This window comes from Octopus bimaculoides, chromosome 13 (assembly GCF_046866305.1).
Source record: "Octopus bimaculoides isolate indiv1 chromosome 13, ASM4686630v1, whole genome shotgun sequence".
Classification (NCBI taxonomy): Eukaryota; Metazoa; Mollusca; class Cephalopoda; order Octopoda; family Octopodidae; genus Octopus; species Octopus bimaculoides.
The window spans coordinates 47619989-47647488 of record NC_142940.1 but is presented as its reverse complement, the minus strand read 5'-3'; the positions used below and the strand labels follow the sequence as shown (position 1 = coordinate 47647488).

The window sequence follows — 27500 nt, the reverse complement described above, 5'->3', positions numbered from 1 at the left end:
CAGTATTTTATTTTTACTTCACCAGCACTACTTCGACCACCATCACCGCCATCCCCACCATCACCAATAACAACAACAACAACACACTATTTAAAATATTTACTATTTATTTTATTTAAATTTCATTTTTTACTTTATGTTCAGAAGAGATTTTGTTTGCAGATATTTTAGTTCCTATTTATTTTGCTGTGTTGCGTTTTTGTTTTCACTGTTTTTGTTACTGAAGTTGTTATATTTGTTGTTTTTGCTGCTGAGGATGTGTTGTTATTTAGTAGGAATTCTTCTGAATTTCTTTCGAAATATCTTTGTCTCTTAACGTTTCACATGAACAAAATTTAGGATCTGTCAGTCATCATTCAGGTCCCGTAAGTATGTAATTATATATGATCATGCGTTAAATATCCGTCCACATATATACTTACGTATTTGTATGTATCTATGTACATGAAAATATATATATATATATATACATATATCATACCATACAGACACGCATAGTAATAAACACGCTCGTGTGGTATAGTTATAAAACATATGTATACAAAATATATGCAAGTGTGTGTGTTTGTATCTATATTTATATATATATACAAACATATATGTGCATATAACTTTGTATATACATATCTCTCTCTCTCTCTCTCTGTATATATATATATATATATATATATGTGTGTGTGTGTGTGTGTGTGTGTGTGTGTGTGCATGTCTGTGTATCTGTGTACACTTATATTTGCTTATATGTGTATTATTTTACTTAAGAACGTATATTTATCCTTATATTTCTGTATATATTTATGGATATATATATATATATATATATATATATATATATATATATATATATATATATATAGGTATATATATATATATGGATATATATAGAGAGAGACAGACAGACTGATGATAGATAGATAGATAGATAGATAGATAGATAGATAGATAGATAGATAGATAGATATACGTTTATCCATATGAACATCTACAAATTTATATATGCATATTTTACTTAAAGACAGTATGTTCATCCTTAAATGTACGTGCCTGTGTGTTTGTGCAGGCTTGTGTTTGTATGTGTTTGTGCGTGAGCGTGTGTGCGTCTGTTGTCTATTGTAGAGCAACATTTTATTCAATCATAGATTACGGCTATGACGAAATACTTCTATTACTATTAAGCGTATCATTTTTCACACCATATTTTGATATATTCTTTATGGGGTAGTCGTGTCTGTGTATGTATATATATATATATATATATATACTTTCAACTTTCTACATATATATATATACATATATATGTGTATATATATGTGTGTGTATGTTTGTGAACGTGAATGTATAACCATATCGCTAATATATTTATGTTTGTGCGTGCTCATGTGTGCGCGGTGTGGAGGAAAGTAAATGTGGTTGGGATATAAAAAAGCCGGAGAGAATTTTTTCTTACTAATACAATACTCTATTGTCAACGATTATTTATTCTTGGCAAGTGTAAAAGGAACTTTGACAGGAGACAACTGTACACAGCTTCGTTTTAATTTACTTCTCTAGATGGTATGATATACATATATACGCACATACGTACATACATAATTTTATATATATATATATATATATATATATATTATAGTTCCAGGTTAGAGCTGCGGCCATGCTGATGCACCACCGTGTTGCTACACTGTTATTACAGGGAGCCTCTTACAATATGTGGCACTTGGTGAAGAATGGAGATTGATTTAGCAACCCTCATTTGCACCTCCTGCCGCGAGGTAGGTTCATCTGGGACTCTCGATAGGAAGAGGTCCAGCTTTGAATTAAAAACTCCTACATCTACTTTGTGCAGATTCCTCAGGCTCTTTGGGAGAATATTAAAAAGCTGTGGGCCCCTGAATCCCAAGCCGCTGCAGTAACTAGTCCTGAAGCGCGATGGCATTGCTGGGATCTTAGGCACTATGCAGTGTCGTCCCGTTCTGGCATTGGTATAACTTACAATGCCAAAATTTGGCACAATTCCTTCCAGGATCTTCCAGATGTATATTACTGCATACCTCTCCCGCCTTCTCTCCAGGGAGTAGAGTCTTAACTGTTTCAGCCTTTCCCAGTAGCTGAGCAGTTGCAAAGAGACAATCTTCTTTGTGAATCTCCTCTGGATTGCTTCAAGGTCTGCTGTTAATTTCAGACTGGTGGGTGACCACAGCTGTGAGCAGTAATCCAGGCGGCTGAGCACGAATGTCCTCCAGAGGATCATCATGGTTTCCTTATCTCTGGTTCTGAATTTTCTCAGGATCTATCCAGCCAATCGTCTGCACTTTATTGCCATCCTGGTAATGTGCACTTGGAAAGAGGTATCATCACTCATGTCGATACCCAGGTCTCTCACTGATTTAGGCTCTGGGATTGAAATTCCCTGCGGACCAGTGTACTCTGTAAGTTTCATATTTAGTTTTGGACGTTGGTAGCGCAGGGCTTGGAATTTTTCAGCATTAAACTGCATATTATTGTCCCCAGCCCATCTGTAAACTGAGTCCAATTCCTGCTGCAGGTGTGCAACATCATTGGAGTTCTGTATTTTCTGCGAGGCTTTTGTATCGTCTGCGTAGCTTGCAAGAGTGGCTATCCGGGCACTTGAAGGCATATCTGAGAGAGCGACTATAAAAAGCAATGGTCCCAAGACAGTGCCCTGTGGAACACCGCTCATTATTTGTGGTTTCATAGAGGTGTCTCCATTAGCCTCTACTGCCTGACTTCTATCTTTCAGAAAGTCATGTAACCACTCTCCAAGTTTTCCAGCTATGCCAAGATCACGCAGTTTGTGGCATATCACACCATGATCCACTTTGTCAAAAGCTTTTGCAAAATCAAGGTATATTACGTCCACATTTGAGTTGTTGAGTAACTGCCTCAACACCCAGTCGTAATGTTGTAAGAGGTGGGTCAGGCAGCTCCTACCTGGTCGAAAGCCATGTTGGGTATCACTCAGCAATTTATTTTCTTCAAGGAATGCGATTAGTTTTCCTCTGACTATCCTTTCCATGACTTTGCTGATGTGTGAAATCAGAGAGATAGGCCTATAGTTTTTGGCATCTGCTCTGCTTCCCCCTTTATGGATTGGGCATATTATTCCCTCCTTCAGCTTGCTTGGCAGTCTTCCGTTTGCGAGAAAGCTCTGGAAGAGGATCTGGAGGGGTTTTGCCATGGCATGCTTACACGATTTAAGAAGGATTGCTGGGAAACCATCAGGGCCAGCAGTTGAGTTTGTGTCCACTTCGTGTATAGCTAGTAGTACATCTTCTTCGCTAATGTTGATGTATTCCATCGTAACTGCCTCACTGGTTATAGGGGAGGTAGCAAAGAAGTCCAGTGGTTTGTTCACTTGTCTGTGCTCCAATGGAGTGGTGAAGACACTTTTGAATTGCTCATTCAGTACCTCACTGATCCTAGCTGGACTGTCTGTGAGGGAGCCATCCTTTTCGAAGAGGGGTCCAATCTTGCAGCGTACTGAGGCTGTTTCTTTTGCGTAATGAAAGAAGGCCTTTTTTATAACACAGGCTTCTTTGTCTGCTCTATCCTTCACATAGGATTGTTGCAGCCTTTTTTCGATCTCCATCAGTGTCGTTTTTAGGCCGGACCTTTGGCCATTCTTGGGATGCTGGTTGAGTCGATTTGCAACTTTCGTCCGTCGTCTCATGAGGATCTTCCTCTCCCTTGGAATCTTGTTCTTATTTGTTTTGGCCTTGTGCTCTGGGACATATTTCTGGCTTATGGCTTGCATAGTAGACATGAAACATTCTAGTTTCATGTCAATGTCTGGTGTGGAGAGACATTTTGACCAATCCTCTCTGAGGATCTCTTTCTGGATCGATTTCCAGTCCGCTTTGTGGAAGTTCAGATTGGAGAGATTTTGGGTGCTTCCTTTAGGCTGTATGTCTCTGGTTTCTTTTGGCCCAAACATAGACAGCTCTATTATGTTGTGATCCGAAACTAATGTCGGCGTCACTTTCACATCATGAATGATATCCGTATTGTTCGTGAAGCAGAGATCTAGAATGTTATTCGCTCTAGTTGGTCTGAGAACAGCTTGCTCCATGAATAGGGCATTGGTGAGGTTGAGCAGGCATTCCACCTGTGCTTGCTTGCGATAAGTCATTCCTGAGAGTATGAGACCTTCGGGCCATTTGAAGTTGGGGAAGTTGAAATCACCCATAAGAAATATGGTCACATGGTGTTCCAGTTTCATGAGGATTTCTTTCATTCTAGTGAGGCAATCTTCAAATTTGCCTATGTGGTTTGGAGCATCCGGTGGGCAATATATATTGCATATGACTATATTATGTTGTCTTATGTATACAACTAGGGTGTCGCATACCGAATTTGAGTATGACAGTAAGACCTGGGGTGTGAGGTCGTCACGGATGTATACAGCAACTCCACCATGGCTCCTTTCCCTTCTGTCTGTTCGCAGTATGACATATTTTGGTACGTGTACTTCTGCATCCTCTATATCAGGACTGAGGTGAGTTTCTACGAGTGCTATGCATAGGGCTTGATTGCATGCAGCAAGGTCTCTCAGGAAAGAAATTTTGCTTTTGCTATTATAATGCAACAGGCCCCCAATATTTAGTAAAAATATTGGCATGATGCCTGTGCAGGCGTTAGAGGAGGCCATCCCATGTATGTTGACTGTGGTGGTCTTGCGCAGTGGGGGGCAAGGTTCCTCGTCTGTGCTTGGCGTAGCCACGTCAGCTGCTGCAGAATCTTTTGCGCCATGCACAAAAAAGACTCTTGCTCAGCTGCTGCGTTGCGTATAATTTCTGAAGAGCGCACGTCCTTGAATTTTCTCCTTGGGGACATCTGTCGTCTTTCCTCAGGGAAGTTTTTATCCTTTAAACCTTTGTAGTTTTGGCGGGGTGTATATATAATAAGAAGAAGACAGGTGGGGAATTCAATGCTTTATAAGACATACACGCGTTTTAACATAATGCCGAAATATTTACATAACAGTTGTATAAATATATATATATATTATGAAATCATGCACTATACCTCTTCAGTGTCGTGCAACAAGCAGAACGTAATTGTTTATAATATAATTTTCCTTTTCCTAATTCTTCCTTTTCCTAATTCTTTTGGGTTGAGAAGAGGGGTTTTGAGGTTTGTCCACATATATGAGCTTCTCAGAAAATCCGTTCCTAACCAAAGCATCGTTGTCGTTGGGGGCAGCCCTTATTAAAGATTTCCATGTTGGCTGAAAAATGGGAAACGCTTCAGCTGATTATGGTCAGCTTTTTTTTTCTCTCTTTTGTATTCGCTTCAATTTGATTTAATTTTTTTATTCTAGAAGATTCAATAGAGTGTGTAAAATATTGTAACTGGATAATTTGATGAGAGTTTTAATTCATTTTATAAAAGTAAAGAAAACTGCAAAATATTCCTTTACTATAGAAAAAAGAAGCAATCACTTCTATATAGATGTTTGCAGTTCATATGATACACATGTGTGTATATAGACAACTGGAGATAAATAAATCAATTGATAAAAAGATATATTATATACATATATTTTTCACGCACGCGGACACACATATAGATGTATGCATGTATGTGTATGTATTGAAGTATGTATGTGTGTGTATGCTCTTTATTTGACAAGAAGTGAGAAATTGTTTTATTTCCTTTTCACATAAATATGTCCCATAAAAAATAATATTAATTATTAAAATATGCGATTAAATCCACCCCAGTTGACGAGTTCGACGAACAGTAGACTAAGTGATATCTATTATGAGTAAATATTTTAGATCTACTATCCACATGAACAGAGTTGCTAAATATTAGTAACATTCTTAGTTAATCGCTAATCTTATTTTCAGTATTTTCAGTAAAATAGATATATCCAACCATTATACATCTGATTATACCATTTTCAGCGAAAGATACACTTCAATGCCTTTTTGGCCGCACTGCCGAATCAATAGAAAAATTTAATTCATTATTCACTAATTATGGGTAATTTTCCCCGTACTTAATTATTGATTATAAACTTGTTAATGCTTCTTGCATTAAAATGTTAACATTAACTTAACTAAATCAAAAACCCACACCACACACACTTTTATACACGAATACTGCACAAAGAAACCGGCATAATGCATCATTTATTGATACACGCTATATCACATATATTTCTCACAGTTGGTTCTGTCAGTTTTTAAGTTATCGTCGGGGAAAAGCTGTAGTTTTCAGTCAAAGAGACCTTCAAAGTGGCATTCGGCAAATGCAATCTCTAAGGCGGACAGTAAAAATATGCAAGAATTTTCTAAGAATCAATATATAATTCTTTGCTGATAATGTTGTCTAAATTCCAATTATGAACCTTTGTTTCTTACTTATGAAGCAGCTGCTTCTGATAAGAATATTTCAAAGAATGATACAAAAATACCCCTTTTCATATATACATTTGCTGTTGCATGCAACCACACACATACACACGTAAACATGCATATATATATATATATATATATATATATATATATATATATATATATATATATATATATATATATATATATATACACACACACACTTGTACGTACATGCAAACGACGCTCGGTTAGATATTCGGAAACAGCGTTTTCATCATTTTCAACAGCATTACACCATCCAACTCTGTCAAACACATTAGTACACCTTTAATGACTGAATTTCTTTTGTTTCTTAAATAAATGCTCTTTAACACACGTAGTAAGGAGAGTTTACTTGGTATCCACCTACGGTCTTTTGTAACATTGAAGGAAAATTTGCTGTTTAGTGTTTTTGAACCTGTGCATCTGCATGTGATGCCAGTAAGTTTTGCTGACTCACCCATGGGCTTTGTTGGTTCAGATCGATATGTAGGACAACATTAATAATATCTTATCAACACCGTATAGTATGTCTACTTATATCCTTCAAATCAGTAAAATTCTGTTCGCATAAGAAATATCTAAAATTAATTTGATCACGTCAGATATACAAAATCTCACATTTGCAGTGTTTTGGTACTTTGGTACTGGAGGAAAGATGGAAGACGAATTATTAGGCGTTATGGGGGATGGAATGTGAAACCAGGTAATCTAGAAGAACAGTACTCGGTCCAGCATGATAATGCTGCTGTGGCTATCAGCAACCCCAACAAGAATAATAATAAAAATAAGAATTCAAAGGGACGGAAAAGTGATGTGAATACGAAACAGGTTGTGATGGTGAATGTTAATTACAAATTTTATTGGATGTCTTTATAACGGCTGAGTAAGCTATTGAAGAAAGAAAGCTAGGTATGATCGAAGAAGGCAAAAAAAAAGGGTAATATGCGATCATAGACTTTGGAATATCAAATATAATAATAGAATAGATACCAAAGACATTGAATATTTTAAAAGATATCAGAACCTAACGAGAGAGATGAAGAGAATATGGAACACTAAGACGACAATTATTCTTGCTGTAGTAGGTGTAATTTGCATGACACCCACACTGCTACATACAGTTAAATACTGGAATAGAAACACACAGAGTCGAACTGCTGAAGCGTGGAATCTTATATTATGCAAGGGTCCTAAGAAAAAAGTCTTCAGATTTCAGGAAACTTCTGACAAAAAACTTCAGGATAATATCCTCCCTAATTAAATTAGCTTCAAATAGATTTTATGAACAACAACACAAAAATAATAATAATAATCCTTTTTTTATTATTGGTACAAGGCCTGGAAATTATGGGGAGGGGTAAGTCGATTGCATCGACCTCAGTACTTTATTGATACTTATGTAATCGACACCGAAAGAATGCAAGGCAAACTCGACCCTGGCGGAATTTGAACTCAGAACGTAAAAACAGAAGAAATGCCTCTAAGCATTCGCCCGGTGCGCTAGCTCGTCGCCTAGTAATAATTATTTTGCCTTAAGCGCACCAATTTTGGAGGAGGGGATGATTTCCCGAATCGCTAAGCTACGTGGACGTAAACACACCAACATCGGTTGTCAAGTGATGGTAGGGGGACAAACACAGACAAAGATACACACACACACACACACACACACACACACACACACACACACACACATATATATATATATATATATATATATATATATATATATATATATATATATATTGTTGTATTTCGGGATAGTCAATTTTTTTTGCCAAATAAATAAACGCATTATATATTTTTTTTCATTCGTTTCTTACTGTTCTTATTTTATTATTTACTCATGTCCATTGTCCGTTATATGTGTTATAAACTATGTATATATACGTACATACATACATGCATATATATATATATATATATATATATATGACTTCTAGTAAATTCTTCCTTCTTCAAATACATGACACCACTCATTTGCAACGTTTTCTTCATGTTGCTGCTTGAGAGGAGAAAGAACACAATATACAGTCTAGTGGGAATGTGTTAGAAATGAAACCAAAGTGTTGCATTACAAGGCTACTATAGTAACAAAGATCTCCTTCACCATCAGTTACTTCCGTTCACTGCTGATAGTGTCACTTCGCATATTATTCTTTTGCCGTGTTGAGGGCAAAATATATTTTGTACACTAGATGTTCTCAGAAGACAAATTTCCCCAATTTTTACGAGTACAATAAGAAATTATTACATCTGTTTTCTCATGATCTCATTCTTTTCCAATCTTTCGTTGCTTATCATATACATACACACACATAACACACATACGTATATATGTGTGCGTGTGTGTGTGTGTGTGTGTGTGCGCGCGCACGCGCGTGTCTATATCTATATATCTATATATTCATATATATATAAACATGCATATATATACATATAAATACATATATATATATATATATATATATATATATATATATATATATATATATATATATATATGATTGTCAAGTGAATATTATCAGATTTTCCACTGTTTCACTCTCTCTTTCTCTCTTTCTACCGACGTACCTCTCTTTATATCAGTTTTTTTCTCTTCGCTTCTTTTAACTGAATGCACTGATCAGAAGATTTTCAATACAGCGATGTTAAAATTCTAAACCTTATATAATTATGCGTTATGTTCAATTGATTAGTTGTGTGACACCATATAGAACCCGTCTATTACACTAGCCAATCAATCTGAGCCAACAAGAGTTAAGCTTAACATAGCCTAAGGACTCAACCTTTATTATCAACAGTAACGAGATAAGAACACTCGATCCCCGGAGCGATAGACGGAAACGCTACAGACAGAGCAAGATACAATATATAATTCCTGTTCATCAAAAGTGAAAGTGAAACTACAAGACTAACAAATCCTGACAGCAAGAGTTGTTGTAAACTAATCGCTTTTCTACGAAGTAGCTTTCATAGTCGTATGTGATATATACTAACCACCACATGTGACCACTTACTGGCACAATGTACAGAGAACCGTATTAAAACTTGACTCAACTGCCCACAGGTCATGTCTGATTTAATACATTATATCTTTTTGTACGTGGCGTTGACGACAGCTTGTGAAGTTCTCGATTTTCAGGTCAGGCTCAAGTGATAAGATATCGTGGTCTTTCAAAATTGCTTTCAACAGAAGATACAAGTGTCTGGAAAAACAAAATGATAAAATAAAATAACATATAATAAAATGAAATAAAACGGTAAGAATGAAGGAAATATGGAAGGCAAGAAAGAAAGAAAGAAAGACGGAAAGAAAGAGATAAAGTAACAGATTATAATAAATTTTCGACAGGAAATTAAAAAGAGAATTTAATCTGGAAATTATATATTTAGATTATTTCTCTAACTCTCTGTGGTTATTCTTTCAGTAAATCATGTTTGTTTCTCTCCTAGTTTCTTTCACAATACCTCTCTCTAAGCCCACCCTCTCTCTCTCTATCTTTCTCTCTCTCTTTCTCTCTCTCGCAGATTCTTTCTCTCTTTCTTTCTTTCTCCCCTTCTTTCTTTCTTTCTTTCTCTCTTTCTTTCTTTCTTTCTCTTTCTCTCCCATCGAAGAGAGTGTGAATTGGTGGGCGGTAGGTTTTGATAAAGTTGTTTTAGGTAATTTAAGGAATCGAATGTTCTGTGATAAATTTAGTAGTATTGGCCTTCTTGTTGATGGTTCTGATGATTGTGTAGGTGTTGTTGGTTGTGTTGTTGGGGCTGAGGCTGGTGTTGTTGGAGCTGGGGTTGGTGCTGTGGCTGACGCTTGTAGTGTTGTTACTCTTGAATTTGATGTGGTTGTTTTTCATGCTATGCTGCCGTTATGTGGTTGGTCCTATTAGAGTTCACTGGTCCATATTACGGTAACAATCGTGTCAAAATACTGATGTTGTTGTAATGTTGTTGATGATATCGCGCTGTTCTTGTCTTGTTATTCTTATTGCTCTTGTTTTTCACACTACTCTTATTCCATCCAATATGGCTAACTCTCATTGGTCAATCCTATGGTCAAGCCATTTGAGCCACAAGCATATGTGTTCAATATCTGTACAATATGTTAAGGGCGACATTTATTTAAGACGGGCATGTTTTGCCTGATAAAGATTCGTGCAAGAGTCCGACAATCCTCATCTGAAAGTTTTGGCTTTCTTCCGGAGTTTTGTTTCGACGAGGAGGATTTTCCCCTCTTTCTCAAATGTTGTCAATACTTTCGAGACAGTACTTCATGATACACGAAACATTTCGGCTGTTTTCGTTACGCTAGCTCCTGCCGTTCGAGCACCAACTATTTGACCTCTTTGAAAGTCCGACAGATCGGTCATTTTAATGAATTTTAATTACTGTTTTCTGATGATATCTGAAAAGAAACAGCAATTTTAGCAAAACATATCAAGTAACACAAATAATAAATAAAAAAACATAAAAAAGCTTTTGACAGTTTTATAGATATTTCAAAATTATGATGCTATGACGCTAGGTTCTTCCATTATTTTGTCCAATCCCTGCATACATACACACACCCACCCACACAAACACACACACACACGCACACACACACACACACACTCATACACATACACACACACAATTTCAATTAACAAATTTAATGAATAGATGTGTGTTTAAGCAGCTCACTTTACAACTTGCGGGTTCAATCTTACTGCACGGCAACTTGGAAAAGTGCCTTCTACTATAGCCCCGGGTTGACCAATGCATTTTGAGTGAATTTGGTCAACGCAAATTGTATGGAAGCTTGTCGAATAATATACGTGTGTGTGTGTTTGTTTGTATGCGTGTGCATACCGTCGTCCTGTTTGTACTCTCGTGACTGACAAACTATGTTGGTTTGTTTACATCCTCGTAACTTAGCTGTTTCACAAAAGAAACAGTTAGAATATGAGACTTAAAACTGCTGGTGCATGTGCTAGTGGTGAACATATAAATTTATAGAATTGTCCTTAAGATTAAAAACAAAAGAAGGCTTGAATATTTGCAGTTGACCGAATTGAGTATGAAATTAGCCAAGCTAAGCTATTCTTCTTTTGAAACGACCATTAAGTATTGTCTTTATTTCATAAGACTAGTGGATAGAAATCTTCAGATAGATTTCATACACAAATTATAAAATATCGTCTTTGTTTTTCATTCCCCATTTACATATAGCGGTGCCATACAATACCTAGCATCAGTAAAATGCACTCGATTCCGTTAGTTCGAGTCACCTGTACTTTAATAATAAAATTGACGTAGAGCGAATGATACAACACAATTGATTAAACAGGCTTCTGACTTAAAAACTATGCAAAGTATGTGGGAATATATCTGATAGAAAATTGCAGTATGTAATAATATACAAAAATCTGATTTAAAAGAGAAGATACTGGAGGTGTGAACACATACTACTGAACAGCAACGAGTACATAACTAGGAATATTGATGCTGTATTTGAAGCTAACGTATCATGTCACTATTATAAAGCAGCGAAGCATAGATATTTGTAATTTTTCTAACTTTTCTTAGATATCTTATTATATTATGAAATATATATTGGGGAGTTTCATCGGCATTATCTATTTGGGTATAACTCCACATTTATCGTAGTATTTAGACTTGTGATCAAAACTATATGTATATGTGTGTGTGCTATTTTTGAGTGTGTATGCATATATGTATATATATTATAGTTTATAAGTTAGAAACATATGTTCTCTATATAGAATACACTCCGAGGTGCTCAAGAGATTTCAGCTTGATCCCGATAGATGAGTAAATGTAATGACAAGCAAGTTCGGCAAGTCGATTTACACAGAATATTAAATATGTTTAATAGAAAAAAATGTACATGTATGGATATAAAATAGCCCGATTTACAGAATATAAATGACATCAGAAGTTAAATGGGTAGAGTTTTACGAGTCCAAACCTGTTTCTAGGGGCTTGATGGTCCGGAATAATGATAGTTACTTAGATCAATTATAGGATAACACCGCCTCCGTCTTCAGGGAAGAGTCATACATTGGAAAATTTTACATCTGAGGTGTCGTAAAATTCTCCATTGAAAAAGAAGGCGGTTTTATCCAATAATGGATACAAGCAACTATCATTATTCCGGACCACCAAGCCCCAGAAACAGGTGTTGAGCTCATAAAACTCTTCCCGTTTAAATCCTGATATCATTTAATTCTGTAAGTCGGACTATTCTACATATATATATAATAAACTTTCGAGAGAACGTGAAATAACTTTTTCATTCAAATAATATTCATCGAAGTGCATTACACACTGCTTTAAAGAATAGCATGTAAATATTAGGGCGAAAAATCCTTCTTAGAATAGGAAAAGTCAAAAGCTGCTCGAGGGACTCGAACACACATCTCCTGTAGAAACTGACTTGCATTTTGTCTTTGGACCAAAACAATCCTTTGAATTTCTGTATCCATTTTAGAGAAAATCTTATCAGCGAGAATTGCATGTTGCTGATGCCATAAGAAATTTACAACCTTTCGAGAGATGTAAAATAATTCGTTTTTTTGAATAATGCTTCTTGAAGTGCATCACATAGTCGTAAAGAATAGCAAGTAAATAATGGGTTAACAAACATTTGTTTGGGTAGTAAAAGTCGAAAGAGTTGAAAACTGCCCGTGGGACTCGCATCCTTATCTTCTTTAGACATAACGAGCGTTAACATCGGACAAAATCAATCGAATCATTGAACGCTGATTTACAGGAGACGTGATTTTGCGTCCCACAACATTTCTATAAAAGAGAAGTGTTTTTCAACCCAATATTCGTATGCTCTATATATTTGTATGCGATGCACTTCGCGATCCATTATTAAATGAATTTAAGGCGGCGAGCTGGCAGAATCCTTAGCATGCCGAGTGAAATGCTTAGCGGTATTTCGTCTGTCTTTACGTTCTGAGTTCAAATTCCGCCGAGGTTCATCCTTTCGGGGTCGATAAATTAAGTACCAGTTACGCACTGGTGGTCGATGTAATCGACTTAATCCCTTTGTCTGTCCTTGTTTGTCCCCTCAGTGTGTAGCCCCCTGTGTGCAGTAAAGAAATAAAGATCCATTATTAAATGAATTAACACGTACATATAAATATATGTCCATGTGTATATATGCGAATATATATATATATATATATATATATATATATATATATATATATATGCACAGGCACACACACACACGCACGCACACATATATATATAGTGAGAGAGACAGATGGATAGAGAGAGGGAGAGGGAGATAAATTGTTCTATATCTATTGTTATTGGTAGCTGTCTGTATCCTCTTTATCCGTTATATCTCTTTTTCTGTAAATATATGTATACTTCTGTGCGCGCGCTCACGCACACATAAACACACATATATTTATATGCATCTATATCTATGAATCTATAGCTAGTTTTCTTTATACGTGTGTATGTGTGGGTGTATGCGTGTGCGAATCATGTGTATCTCTGTTTATATAATATTTAAACAGTTGACTATACCTGCTTCACTTTCTGGAAAATAAACACTTGAGATTCATCACTATAAAAATCAGTTACTTATAAATATATATTGGACACTCTATTACATATTTATGCTGTTGACTGACAACAATTCTAAACGGTGTCAAAACAGTAAAAACAAAAGAAGAAAAATGAACGAAATATTTTGAATAGTATAAAGTTATGCTGTTATTTATTATATAATATTTTCCTCTCATGAATTTCTTCCTATTTCTTTCTCCATCACACAAACAACAATGTTTCTATTTCTTTCTGTAATCGCAGTTTGTTTATCATTTCATCTATAATATATCTGTTTATCTAGTTAGCTATCTATAAATGCATGTGTGTGGGTGGGTGTGTGTGTGTACATATGTATGGATATACATACATATGCGTGTATGTCTATGTATATTTGTAAATAGATGTATGTACGTATGTACGTATATATAGAGACAGACAGACAGGAAGGTAGATAGGTTGAGAAAGAAAGAAAGAAAGAAAGAAAGAAATACATATATATCCAAACTAATCCGAAGTGGTGGTCCATAAGAGAATAGTTAATCTAGAAAGTAAAGGAAGCGAATATATACCGACGGGTGTTGTCCGCGTCAGCGTGGAGAAGAAACTATTCGAGAATATAATTATAACAACACGATGACAATGAATAATACGGTGAAACTTAGTAATAACCTGACGCCGAGGAGAGAGAAAGATGTCTTTTTCTTTCTCTTTTTTTTTTTCATAGGTGGAAAAGTGGGAAAAAAACAAAAACAAAAACAAAAGAAAAAAGGAAAGAGAGACAGAGTCGAATGGCCTCATGTGTGTATTTTACGGAGCCGCTATTACCTCAGAATGAGGTAGAAACTAAGGAAGGTAAACTAATCTATCGGAGAATCAACGAAGCGTAGTGAGTTACGTGAATGAAGATTACTCGAGTGAAAATACTTGCGTGGGTTTGTATATGTTTTTTTCTTTTTATTTTTTATTATTTTATTTGTTTCAGTCATCCGACTTTGGCCATGCTGGAGCACCGCCTTCAGTCGAAGAAGTCGACCCCACGACTTATCCTTTTGTAAGCCTAGTATTTATTTCATCGGACTTTTTCGCCGAACCGCTAGGTTACAGAAACGTATGTAAACCAATATCGGTTGTCAAGCGATAGTGGCGGGGACAAACTCACACACACACCAACACACACACACACACACACACACACACATAAATACATATATATACTGTGTATATATAAGTATGTTTCTGTCTACCAAATCCACTCACAAGGCTTTGGTCGGTCCGAGGCTAGAGCAGAAGACACTTGACCAAGGCGCCACGCGATGGGACTGACCCCAGAACCATGTAGTTGGGAAGCAAGCTTTTTACCACACAGCCACGCCAGCGCCAGCTTTCTGAATGCTGTGCTTGTATGTATGTGCTTATTAAAAATCTTTGCAGACATGCATGTGTATATGCACATATTTATCATTTACTAGCTTAAAAGCCACACTCGACTAAAGGCGGTGCTCCAGCATGGCCGCAGTCAAATGACTGAAACAAGTAAAAGAGTAAAAGAGGTTGTACTGGAAGCTTCCGCTTACATTAAGCGAACTCGTCGCGGATTTCGATAACAAATCACAGAATAGCACCTGCATATACTTCCCGTTAACGAATCACCTGCCAGCTGCTTTCAGTGAATCATATCAGAAGGTACCTCTTCGGATTTGGTTCTGCCGTGTACGCCAGACTCCTATCTCTCGACTCCGCAAAGAAAGAAAACTTATTTCTAAGAACTTTTACCATACGTAACCTTGTTTTTAAAAAATGCATTTCTTTTACACAAATTATTCGAGTACTCACCCAGCCACAGTCACACACGCACAGATACGCACACACGCACACACAAACTCACTCGTATACGCCAAACGCAAGCAACCACACATAAACAGACTTCTGAAGGTACACAATATTTTTGACAAAATCACATACAGTTGTGTCAGCTAAACACATAGATGAATCTAAACAAATACACAGTTCGGAAGATATACATATACACATACATGCACAAATGTTTTCTGCATCATTCGGATTAATTCTCAACTAAATTCCATAGATGTTCTTTTGCAGGATAAATTTCTATTACACAAGCTACACGATTCAACGAATGCGTGCGCGTGTACTCTTGATACGCTTGCACACGCACACACATTATACACCTATAAGGTATAGATCAAATAAACACACATATTTAAACTAACACCAAAGGCACGCCTGCACTTGTCATACACGCATATACGGAAAACAAAAATGCATATAATACATTCACTCACGGGTACGCCCCCCCCCCACACACACACATACACGCACGCACCCACACACACATATACACATACACACATGCACACATACGTACACACGTGCACGCACACGATTTCAGGCACGCAATCCAAGTTCTCGCCCCTCACTTCATCTGTTAATTCTCTGACGTTAAAACCCACTTTCGTATTTTTCTCACTTCCGCTTCGTTCTCTATAATGGCGTCCTCGTCAAACGTAGAACTTTACCTGTAAGTTATTTTCTTTATTTTGAGAAATTGTTGTTTTTTTTAATTTTCACCTTTCCCTTGTATTTTTTTTTTATTTTGTGCTTTCCTTTCCTTCACACTGTTGAAGGACCTACAATCCCAACCGTAAAATTAAGATTTCCTTCTCTCTTCCCAGCATCAAAGAAATAGGAAATATATTCGTTATCCTTGTGTTGTTAAAGCACAAATACACACACACACACACGCACACACACACACACGCACACACGCACACACTCACACACACATATATAGACACACACTCACACATACTCACTCACCCACTAGCGCTCACACGTATATATTATACAGCTGTATGACCGTTTTCTTTGTATTTAATAATATATCTTTAATCTTTTCTTAAGGTGTGTATCGAAGTCTATCTTACTATCTAGCTAGCTCGCTATCATTGTGACTATCCACACATTTATCAGTCTTTCTGTCTATCCATGTTGCAGTTTTCTCCACTTTCTGCTCTCTAGTCTTTTGTCATTACCGACAATACATTATTTCTCCCATAATTCCCACCTAATGTTATTTCCTCTCAAACAATAATCCTCTTTTTTTTTTAGCTCTGTTTTTTTAGCTCTGTTTAGCTCGATATATTTCTCTTTTCAACTAATTTCTAAAATCATTTTCTCTCTCTCTCTCTCTCTCTCTCTCTCTCTCTCTCTCTCTCTCTCTCTCTCTCTCGTATTCGCCTCACCCTCTCACACAAAACCTCGCTGCTGCTCCCTTGATTTGTCATTTGAATTTTGTATCATTCTATTACACCTCTCTCATTCACTCACCATTTTTCTCTCCTTATCTTTCAGCTTCTATACCTCTCTACCTTCTCTCTCTCTCTCTCTCTCTCTCTCTCTCTCTCTCTCTCTCTCTCTCTCTCTCTCTATCTCTCTCTCTCTCTTCCTCTCTCTCTCTTCCTCTCTCTTTATCCCTCACTTTCTCTCTCTTCCTCTCTCTTTATCTCACTTTCTCTCTCTCTCTCTTCCTCTCTCTTGTTCTCCCTCTTCCTCTCCCTTTTCCTCTCACTTTATCTCTCTTTCCGTGGTATCTCTCATTGTCTTTCTCTCTCTCCTTCAATGACAATTTCTCAATTCTTTCAATATTATCGTTCTTCTTTAAACCTAAGTGAGCCCAATCACGCAAGCTTACGATCAAACTCATGCTAACCATGACAGTTCCATCTAATTTTCGAATACATTGTATCATCTCTAACGGGATATTCGATTTTAACTTTGTTTTAAACACTACAATTTGACTTCAGAAAAGATAAGCTACAGATTCTGCGATGAATTGCGACCAATTTAGCAGTTGTTCGCATGATACATTGGTGACAAATTGTGTTCGCAAATCGCTGTTCTTATACGTAATATTTTCCACCAAACTGTGTCTTATTCGCTGAAAATTCACTCTATCTTAGTTAACGATGTCCATCATCTACCCAAACTCTTTCCCTCTCTCTCTCACACACACTCTCTATCTCTCTCTATCTATCTATCTATCTATCTCTCTCTCTTGTTCTCTCTCATTTTCTCATGAAACATCTGTTCAGATAATTCGCCAATAATTCTTTGCCTTGCCTGCCATCTTTATTATCCATTGTCATGCATTTTCCCCCGCATATTATAAAACTATATTCATGTATTTCCTTCTCAACTATCTGCATTCTGCATGTGTCTTGCTTACACTCTCTCTCTCTCTCTCTCTCTATATATATATATATATATATATATATATATATCTTTCTTTCTCTCTTTCTCTTTGTCTCTCTTTATTATTTATGTATATACGTATATATCTATATCCATATCTTTCTGAATATGTATACAAATGTGTGCGTGTATATATATACATACATATATATATATATATATATATATATATATATATATATATATATATATATATATATATATATAAAGAGAAAAAAGATATGTCCATGAATATACATATAAACATACATGCATATATACATACATACATACATACATACATACATATGTATATCTATATTACTCCGGATTTGGAAGTAGCACACAACTCAACACTAGAATTCTGTCGATACATTTTGAGAATGTTCGACCGCGTCAAGTCCACCCTACCCCAGGAGTAATTACTGTTATTTTGTCCCTGAATGAAATTACTTACATTTGCATCAACATTTCTGTCTGTATTCTTTGTTTTCTCGGGTTACGAAAATTGTACATTCCGGTTATTGTTCGAATAACTTGTAATGGTGGAAAATATGTGAATGGTACTGGTGGTGGTGGCAGAGGCGTCGGTGGTAGTAGTAGTAGTGGTTGTGGTGGCAGTGGTAGCTGTAGTAGTAGTAGTAGTAGTAGTAACAGCAACAGCAGCAGTTGAAAACGCATCAGTAGCAGCAGCAGCAGCAATAGTGGTAGTAGTAGTAGTAGTAGTAGTAGTAGTAGTAGTAGTAGTAGTAGTAGTAGTTAGATTAAGAAGGAGGAAGGGAAGGAAGAGAAGGAGAACGGGGAGAGGATGAGGAGTACGGAAAGAAGAGGTGGAGGAGGAGGAGGAAGAGGAAGAGAGGAGGAGGAGGGGAGGAGAACGGTGAGAGGAGGAGGAGAATGGTGAGAGGAGGTGGAGAACGGTGAGAGGAGGAGCCGAACAGTGAGATGAGGAGGCGAACAGTGAGAGGAGGAGGAGAATGGTGAGAAGAGGAGGCGAACGGCGAGAGGAGGAGGAAGTGCAGGAGGATGGGAAGGAGCAGGAGAGGAGGACGTGATTATAAAGAAGAAGAATTTCTGCGGAAGGAGTCTTGACGAAGACATCGAAAAGAAGGTAACAGTCAAGTTAATAGAAGAAAAGGGGGATAAAGTCGGTGTTGGTGGGAGAGGGAGAGGATGGAGAGAGAAAGTTTATGTGAGTTTGGCGGGATTGAGAGAGAAATAGATAAAGAGAAAGAAATATGGCGTAAATTAAGAGCAGACAGAATCGTTAGCATGCCGCACAATATGTTTCGCGACATTTCATCCGTCTTTATGCTCAGAGTTCAAATTCCACCATGATCGTTTTTGCCTTTCGTCGTTTCATCCGTATCGATAAAATAAATACCAGTTGAATACTCGGGTCGATGTAATCGATTTAGCCCCATCTCTGAAACTGCTGACCTTGTGTCAAAATTTAAAACTAGTCTTATACGGGACATGAGTAAAGTAAATTGTCGCATAATACGGATATGAGATCTGTTACGCTCCAGCATACTTGGTTGTGCATCGAGGAGTCGGCAGAATGGTTAGAGCGTCAGAAAAAAAATACCTTGTTGTATTTTTCGGCTTAATACCTTAGGGCTTAAGCATCGCTATCTTCAACTTTTCTTTCATCCATCATGATGATGATGCTTTCAGCCATGATGTACGTTGGTGGTGATGGCGGTTATATTGCCTGCGGTAAAGTTCACACTAAACACGACAGCGAAATACATACACACGTTTAAATTTGCATAATAAGCAATTTCATGTGTGGAACCTTCTCTCCTCTTCAACCCATTCATATGTGTATGTGCGCCTGTGCACATACACAAGTACTTTTATCCTTCACACACACACACAAACTCATTAACTCACATTCGTGTGTATGTATGTATGTATGTATGTATATATATATATATATATATATATATATATATATATATATATATATTATGATTGACCGTTGACTGAACACTATTCAATTTTTTTTCTCCGTGTTTTTCTCCTTGTCTCCGTATTCTTTCTGTTGAAGAGCGTAGCTCGAAACGTCAAAGACTTTCCGTATTCCCGAGCGTCATACTAATATATACTTTTGTTATTTACACCACCTGTCCTCGTCTGTTGTTATTATTTGTATATTCTCCCATATATATATATATATATATATATATATACATATATTGTATGTATGTATATATACATGTATACATGCACATTTATATACATGCATATACGTCTATATATATACATACATATATATATATATGCGTGTATGTAGAGGTGTGTGCCTTTATATATACATATATAGAGAGACAGACAGAAAGAGAGAGCGAGAGAGAGACAGAAATACATAATACATGTGCTTGTGTGGGTGTGGCTGTGCGTGCATGCGTGTGTGTGTGGATGTGTGGGTGTATGTGTATGTGTGTGTAAATTCAAATAGACATATATAACAGATATCAGACACACACTCCCACACATATGAATATCTTTTTCCTCCATATCTCACTTTAAATTTATATTTGTTACTACCGTCTGTCTTCCCCTTTCCGTTACTCTCGTTCTCTTACTCTCTTATTTTTTTCTCCTCATTTTCTATATATTACTTTGCCATCCATTTTTTTTTTCTGTATCTGTAAGTCTAAGATTTTCGTAGATAGTTTTACTAAACATTGGTCTGTACCTCTTATCTTTCCTAAATCCTTTCCTTTCTTTTCCGTCCTCCTTTCTTTCCTTCCTTCCAAATATTCGCTTATTTCTTCAACAACATAAAACAACGCAGAAAAATGTTTCTGGTTTCATTTTGTTATAATCATTGATTGCAAATGCGATGATGTCTTGTAGGAGGGTATCTACGATTTTGGCAGTGAAAATAAGCAATGATTACCATAGCAGTGTTCATGAGAAATATACATATGTATATACATAAATATATACATGTGTGTATTTGTGTGAGTGTATGCGTGTATATAAGTATACACAGCTATACTAATATATATATATATATATATATATATATATATATATATATATATATATATATATATATATATATATATATATATATATATATATATATATACAGGCACACACGCATATTTACATTCATAGTGCACAATATATATGTGTGGAGAGTGATGGAGTGATGGTTGTGTCTTTGTGCACTAATTTGTATAGGTTTTTACGATGAATGATTAGAATGGCTTAAAGCAAAACAAGAAAATCAGATACAAGAAAACCGTAAAAATGTAACGGATTCACATAAAATAAACTTCTCCTGGAAATCATTTCAGTTTGAATGACTTTTATTCTTTGGACTGATTTTATCACAACCGATTTAAATTTCATATTTTTCCCCCGCTATATGATATATGCATATGGATGCAAAAACATAAGCACGCATACACATACTTACATAAATACACACACACATGCAATATACTGGCTTTGAGACCAGAAGGTCTCATGCTCAGTCTCACTACTCAGCAACATGGGCTAGAGCTTTCTCATATCCCTAGGCTTCTCATTGCATTGTGAAGGAATTAAGGAGAGGGAGAATGTACGTAATTCGTCGAAACTATAGTGATATTCGTTTGGCTGTTGATGATAGGAATACGCATCTGATTTCTTGTTTGCGGATTTTTATATTGTAGCCTCGTTATTCTGAATTGTCTTTCGTTCTGGTATAGTGGAACGGTTTTGTAGATTCATTGTTAGCGGAGATTATTTACATCGATATTGGTTGTTTTCCTCCATAAATAATCTTATTAAGCTTAGATAACATTCGGATATTGGTGTCTAATTCTGGGAGGTTTTGTGGGATAAGTGTGTGTGTGTGTGTGTGTGTGTGTGTGTGTGTGTGTGTGTGAGTTTGCATGAGCATGTATGTGTCTATGTGTGTATGTGCATATATATATATATATATATATATATATATATATATATATATATATATATATATATATATATATATATATATTATATATATATATATAGTGTGTGTGGTAAGAATCTTCCCAAGCACATGGTTCCTGATGTAATCTCAGTGCGTGGCACCTTAAGCAAGTGCCTACTGCTATAGCCTCGGGCCATCCAAAGGCTTGTGAGTGCATCTGGTGGACGGAAACTGATAGAATCCCGTCACATATATATATGTGTGTGTGTGTGTGTTTGTGTGTGTGTGTGTGTGTGTGTGCGTGCGTGTGTTTGTATGTGTGTGTATGTATATGTTTGTGTGTCTGTGTTTGCCCCGCCCTACCATCGCTTGAAAACCGATTTTGGTGTGTTTACGCCCCTTCAACTTAGTGGTTTGGCAAAATAGACCGATAGAGTAAGTACTAGGATTACAAAGAATAAATTCTGGGGTCAATTTGGAATAACCATAACTATATTTACTCATAATATATCAGCGAGTAGACAGAATCGTTAGAACGTCGGACAAAATGTTTAGCGGCATTTCGTCCGTCTTTACCTTCTGCTCTCAACTTCTGGCGAGATCTACTATTTCCTCTCTTGCTTTCGAAGATGATAAACTAAGTAGCAACTGAACACTGAATAATAATAATAATAATAATAATAATAATAATAATAATAATAATAATAATAATAATAATAATAATAATAATAATAATAATAAAATCATCGAAAAATACCTTAGGAATGAGAACCCAGGTTCGAAATTTCCCCCAAGACACCTGACGAAGGCTGGAGGATATATCAGCCGAAACGTTGTGTTAACAACAAACAAGATGAGGACAAATATCCGTCAAATATAAATAATGTAAATAATATAATGTAAATATATCTGTAATTGTAAATATTTCTTTATGGATGGAAGATGCTGAATGATTGGGAAAGCAAGTGTACTATATTTGTATTTTTATACTCATATTGTTATTTTGATCTCTTTCAGGATGGTACAGAGGGAAAAAGAGAGCCATGAAATTCGCAATCCCACGAATTCGAAGCGAACCAACTGAACCACTCAAACAACGGCTTCTTCTGCATGACCTTCTTCTGCATGACCTTCTTCTGCATGACCTTCTGATTGACCCTTCCAAACGTCGAGCTGGCACGAATGCACTTGCTATCATATATCCAGATTTTCTGTCATGAATCGCCCCACTGCTACACTGCCCTGTGCTCCCAGTACCCCTCCTCCTTAGAGAGAGAGAGCAACACACCAGAAGAGGTTGAAATCGTCGGTCCAGATTTCCGAGGCGCAGCTAAAGAGAGAAACCCATACTACCCCAACCAAAAAGACCTCAACGGCCTTATCATAGATCTTGGTCTCACAAAGTCCTATGCAGAACCTTTGACATCGAGACTCCGGTAGTGGAATTTGTTACATGAAGGTGTGCAAGTCACAATTCAGAGAAAGCGCAACCAGTATTTTTCAAGTTTTTTCACCAGTCAAGATGGGCTTTACTTCACAATCTAACTGCTCTGTTTGAGGCTATTGGAATCGCTTGTAACTCCAGCGAGTAGCGCTTCTTCATTGACAGCTCATCCAAGAGCCTCAAAGCCGTGCTACTTCACAACGGGAATATGTATCCATCTCTTCTCTTGGCTCACTCAGTGCAGCTCAAAGAGGAATTCAGCAGCGTGAAGATCTTGCTTAAAGCCTTGAAATATGATTGGGAGGTTATTGGAAACTTTAAAATGGTGGACTTTGTGATCGGTCTGCAAGGTGGCTTTATCAAGTTCCCATGTTACCTTTGCCTCTGGAACAGCAGGGCAACCGTAGAACACTACCAGAGGCGGGACTAGCCATAGAGGACCGAGTTCAGTAGAGGTAAGAAAAATATCAAATGGCAGCCACTGTTGGAACGCCGGAAAGTATTGTTTCCTCCACTGCATATAAAACTGTGTCTTATGAAACAGTTTGTTTCGACTCTATATCAGGAGATTGCAGCCTTCAAATATCATAAAGATTTTTCCCTAAGCTGTCTGAGGCAAAAGTGAAAGCATATATCTTCGTCGGACCACAAATAAAGAGGACCTTAGAGTGCAAGGAATTCTCCAAGAAGCTCACTGAGACGGAGGAATCAGCATGGAACAGCATGTTGCAGTAGTTCGAGGGTTGTTGGGAAATCACAAAGCTGTAAACTACGTAGGGCTAGTTGAGACGCCGGTGAAAAACTATGGCAAAATGGGCTACAGGATGTCCTTCGTCAAGGATGTCCACATCCTTGACGCTCGTCTCGATTAATATAAGAACATGGAAGCATAATCGGGGGAGCAAGGAGAGGGATTCCATCAAGATATAATGGACTTTGAAAGCCGTACCAAGGATCGTTAACGAAAGCATGAGGGGAGATTATATTTGGTCGTTTATTCGTGAAAGTAATTTACAGTGTAAGCGTAAATCACGAAAAACTACTCGCTTCTAAATATTTTGTAGTATCTTTTTCTGCAATCCTAGAATACATAAATGCCACTTTTGAATTATATGTTGTTTCAATCCTACTTTGAATGAGTGGAAATGTCCACATTTGCCGGTCTTTCCAGCAAACTTAAGAAAGATCTTTATTCTGGCCACAAAAACAACGTTTGAAGTAAATAATAGCAATTATTCATACTTTCTAAACCTAACCAAATGGGAAATAGCATTTGTTTCCGAAAGACAAAAATTGTATTACATAGTGTTATACAATATTCAGCTGATATTTTAATCTAAAGATTTTTTTGTTAAATATTTATTAAGTATAAATATTGTAGTCGGTTTAAATATTATATTTCTATTTAAAAAATCAAAGGAGCCAATGCCCTGCTCATCATAGACTCCCCCACCCATTATGAGCTCGCAATATCATCCAGCTAATGAAACATTGTCCTAGATTTAAAATAATCTATTAGAAAGTCACAGCTGTTTGTCATTGTATTCATGATATATTTTCCATCTAATGATAGTATTTATTTCTGCGTTGTTTTCCCGTTGTTTTGTCGATGCTCATTTGGAAAGAGGTAATACATTTTAGTGTTAGCGTGTTATCAGTTCAATCGTATTCTCTTATCCCCATCTGTTAGTGAATGCTAATTACAACACAATACAGCAGGAACATTCAATGTATAGAAAGCTGGGAGCATCAATTTATGCTCAGTGTTCTTTACTAACTTGATCAATCATGGATAACAAAATCAAGTCCGTAGGTTTCCTCTTGACACGTGTCATAATTGTTCTTTTATATAGTGGTTTGTTAAATATAAATAGTGAAGTTCTCCTCAAATCTTGCTGTGAGCTAGGTTTTGAGCTGATTGTGTCTTTTATTTGTTTCTTCTAGTTTGTAACCGGCTACCGCCTGTCCGTGCAATAGAGGCGGCCCTATCTCTAGCTTTTGTTATTGTTTATGTCCAGGTCGGGGTTCATATCTTTGATAATTTTCTGGAGGGGCCGAATTTACTAGGATATTACATTCATATATATGTATTGAGTTGTGCGTATATATTTGTGTTTGTCTTTGTGGGTTTGTATGCGCGTGTGCGTGTGTGTGTTGTGTGTGTGGGGGGGGTGATGGTTTGTTTCTTTGTATGCGTGTATTTTTATATTTGTCAGTATGTTTGTGCGTTTGTATTACAAGCGTACCTGCGTCAAAGTGCTCGAGTCTGTATCCTTACGCGCGCACGCGATGTGTGTGTGTGTGTGTGTGTGTTTGTGTGTGTGTGTGTGTGTGTGTGTGTGCGCGCGCGTGCGTGCGTGCCTGCGTATAGGAGTGTGTGTATGTGCGTATGTTTAAGAAACTGTGCTGAAAGAAAAGGAGGCGGAAGAGAAAGTAGAGAGGGTGAAAAAATGAAGGAAAAGAGGAAGACGGAGGGAGAGGAAGAGAAGTGAGAGGAAGCAAAAGAAAAGGAGGAGGAGGAGGAGGAGGAGGAGGAGGAGGTGACGGAGGAGGAGAGATGTTACAGTGTGTTACTAGTGTGAGTGTATGAATGAGAAATGGAAAACCTTGAAATAGTGAGACAGAATGAGACACATAGCATAATATGAAAAGGCATTGTTGCACAAGTGGATGCATGTACATGCGAGTTTGTGTAAGTGTGTGTACGTATGAGTGTGACACTGTATGTATGAGTGTGAGTGTGTGTGTAATAGAGAGTGTGTGCGCGCGTTGGTGTGTTTGAGAGAGAGAGAACGAGAGAGTGAGGGCAAGTATGTCTATAAGTTCGTATGAAATTGTGTGAGAATTAAAGAGACAGATATTCAATGAGGAGGAAAGTGAAAGATCGAAACGAGAAGAGAGAGAAAGAGACAGAGAGAGACGGAGAAAAGAAAGAATGAGACCAACGTATGTGAAGCAAGGTTTTACATACACACATACACACACACACATATAAAATGTACATTTATATAACGACAGTCAAATAGAGTGAGACGTAGAGAGAGAGAGAGGGAGAGAGAGAGAGGGAGAGAGAGATGGGGGAGAGAGAGAGGGGGAGAGAGAGAGAGAGGGAGAGAGAGAGGGACAGAAAGAGGGACAGAAAGAGAGAGAGAGGGACAGAGAGAGAGAGAGAGCGGGACAGAGAGACACTGAGAGGAACAGACAGAAAAATAGGAGGTGTAGGAGGGACCAGTGTGTAAATCAATATGCTATTGACTATTTGTATTGCACGCGAGTCTGTGTGTCGATATATTGCATGAGGTTTGTCTGTATATGTAATTAGCTGTGTATATGAGTGCATGATGCATTCCTGAGAGTGTCTGTATGCATGAGTATGCGTGTGTATGCCTGCATTGCATCATGTATATATATATGTGTGTGTGTGTGATGCGTCTTTTTAGAGGGTGCGTGAGATTTTTCTGTAACAATAACGACAAAGCGAATAACGAAAGTAAGCGCTATTTCGCGGTGTTATCGTGTGAAACCTTGTATGAGTTGGTGTGTTTGTATGTGCATGGTTTTGTGTGCGTGTGTGCTCACGCATGGTCTGCGTGTGTGAGAGACAAAGAGAGAGAAAAAGAAAGAGAGAGTGTGTTGTATGTGTTGTGTATGTTTGTGTGTGTGTGTGTTTGTGCGCGCGTGTGTATGTCTCTCTGTCTTTACGCATGTACGTAACTTACGTATGTTAACTTGTATGTCCGGAGATGAGAATAAAGAAGAAAAAGAATCATATTGAAAGAGAAAGAGAGAGAGAGAGAAAAGGAGGGAAAGGATTCTGGAGATAGATTGAATTCTAGATTGGTATATATATATATCTATATATATATATATATATATATATATATATATATATATATATATATATATATATATA

The 27500-nt window shown here is 37.0% G+C and overlaps 1 long non-coding RNA gene and 1 pseudogene across 1 annotated transcript in view; both read left to right on the top strand.

Annotated features, from left to right (window-relative positions):
• LOC149132908 (uncharacterized) overlaps positions 1-26038 on the top strand; it is a 197122-nt gene extending 171084 nt beyond the window's left edge. Inside the window, exon 2 of the long non-coding RNA XR_016244120.1 lies at positions 23161-26038. This is a non-coding gene — a long non-coding RNA (uncharacterized LOC149132908). The remainder of the gene's footprint in view (positions 1-23160) is intronic.
• On the top strand, positions 23796-24459 carry LOC149132909 (uncharacterized; annotated as a pseudogene).
• Positions 26039-27500: the final 1462 nt, after the last annotated feature.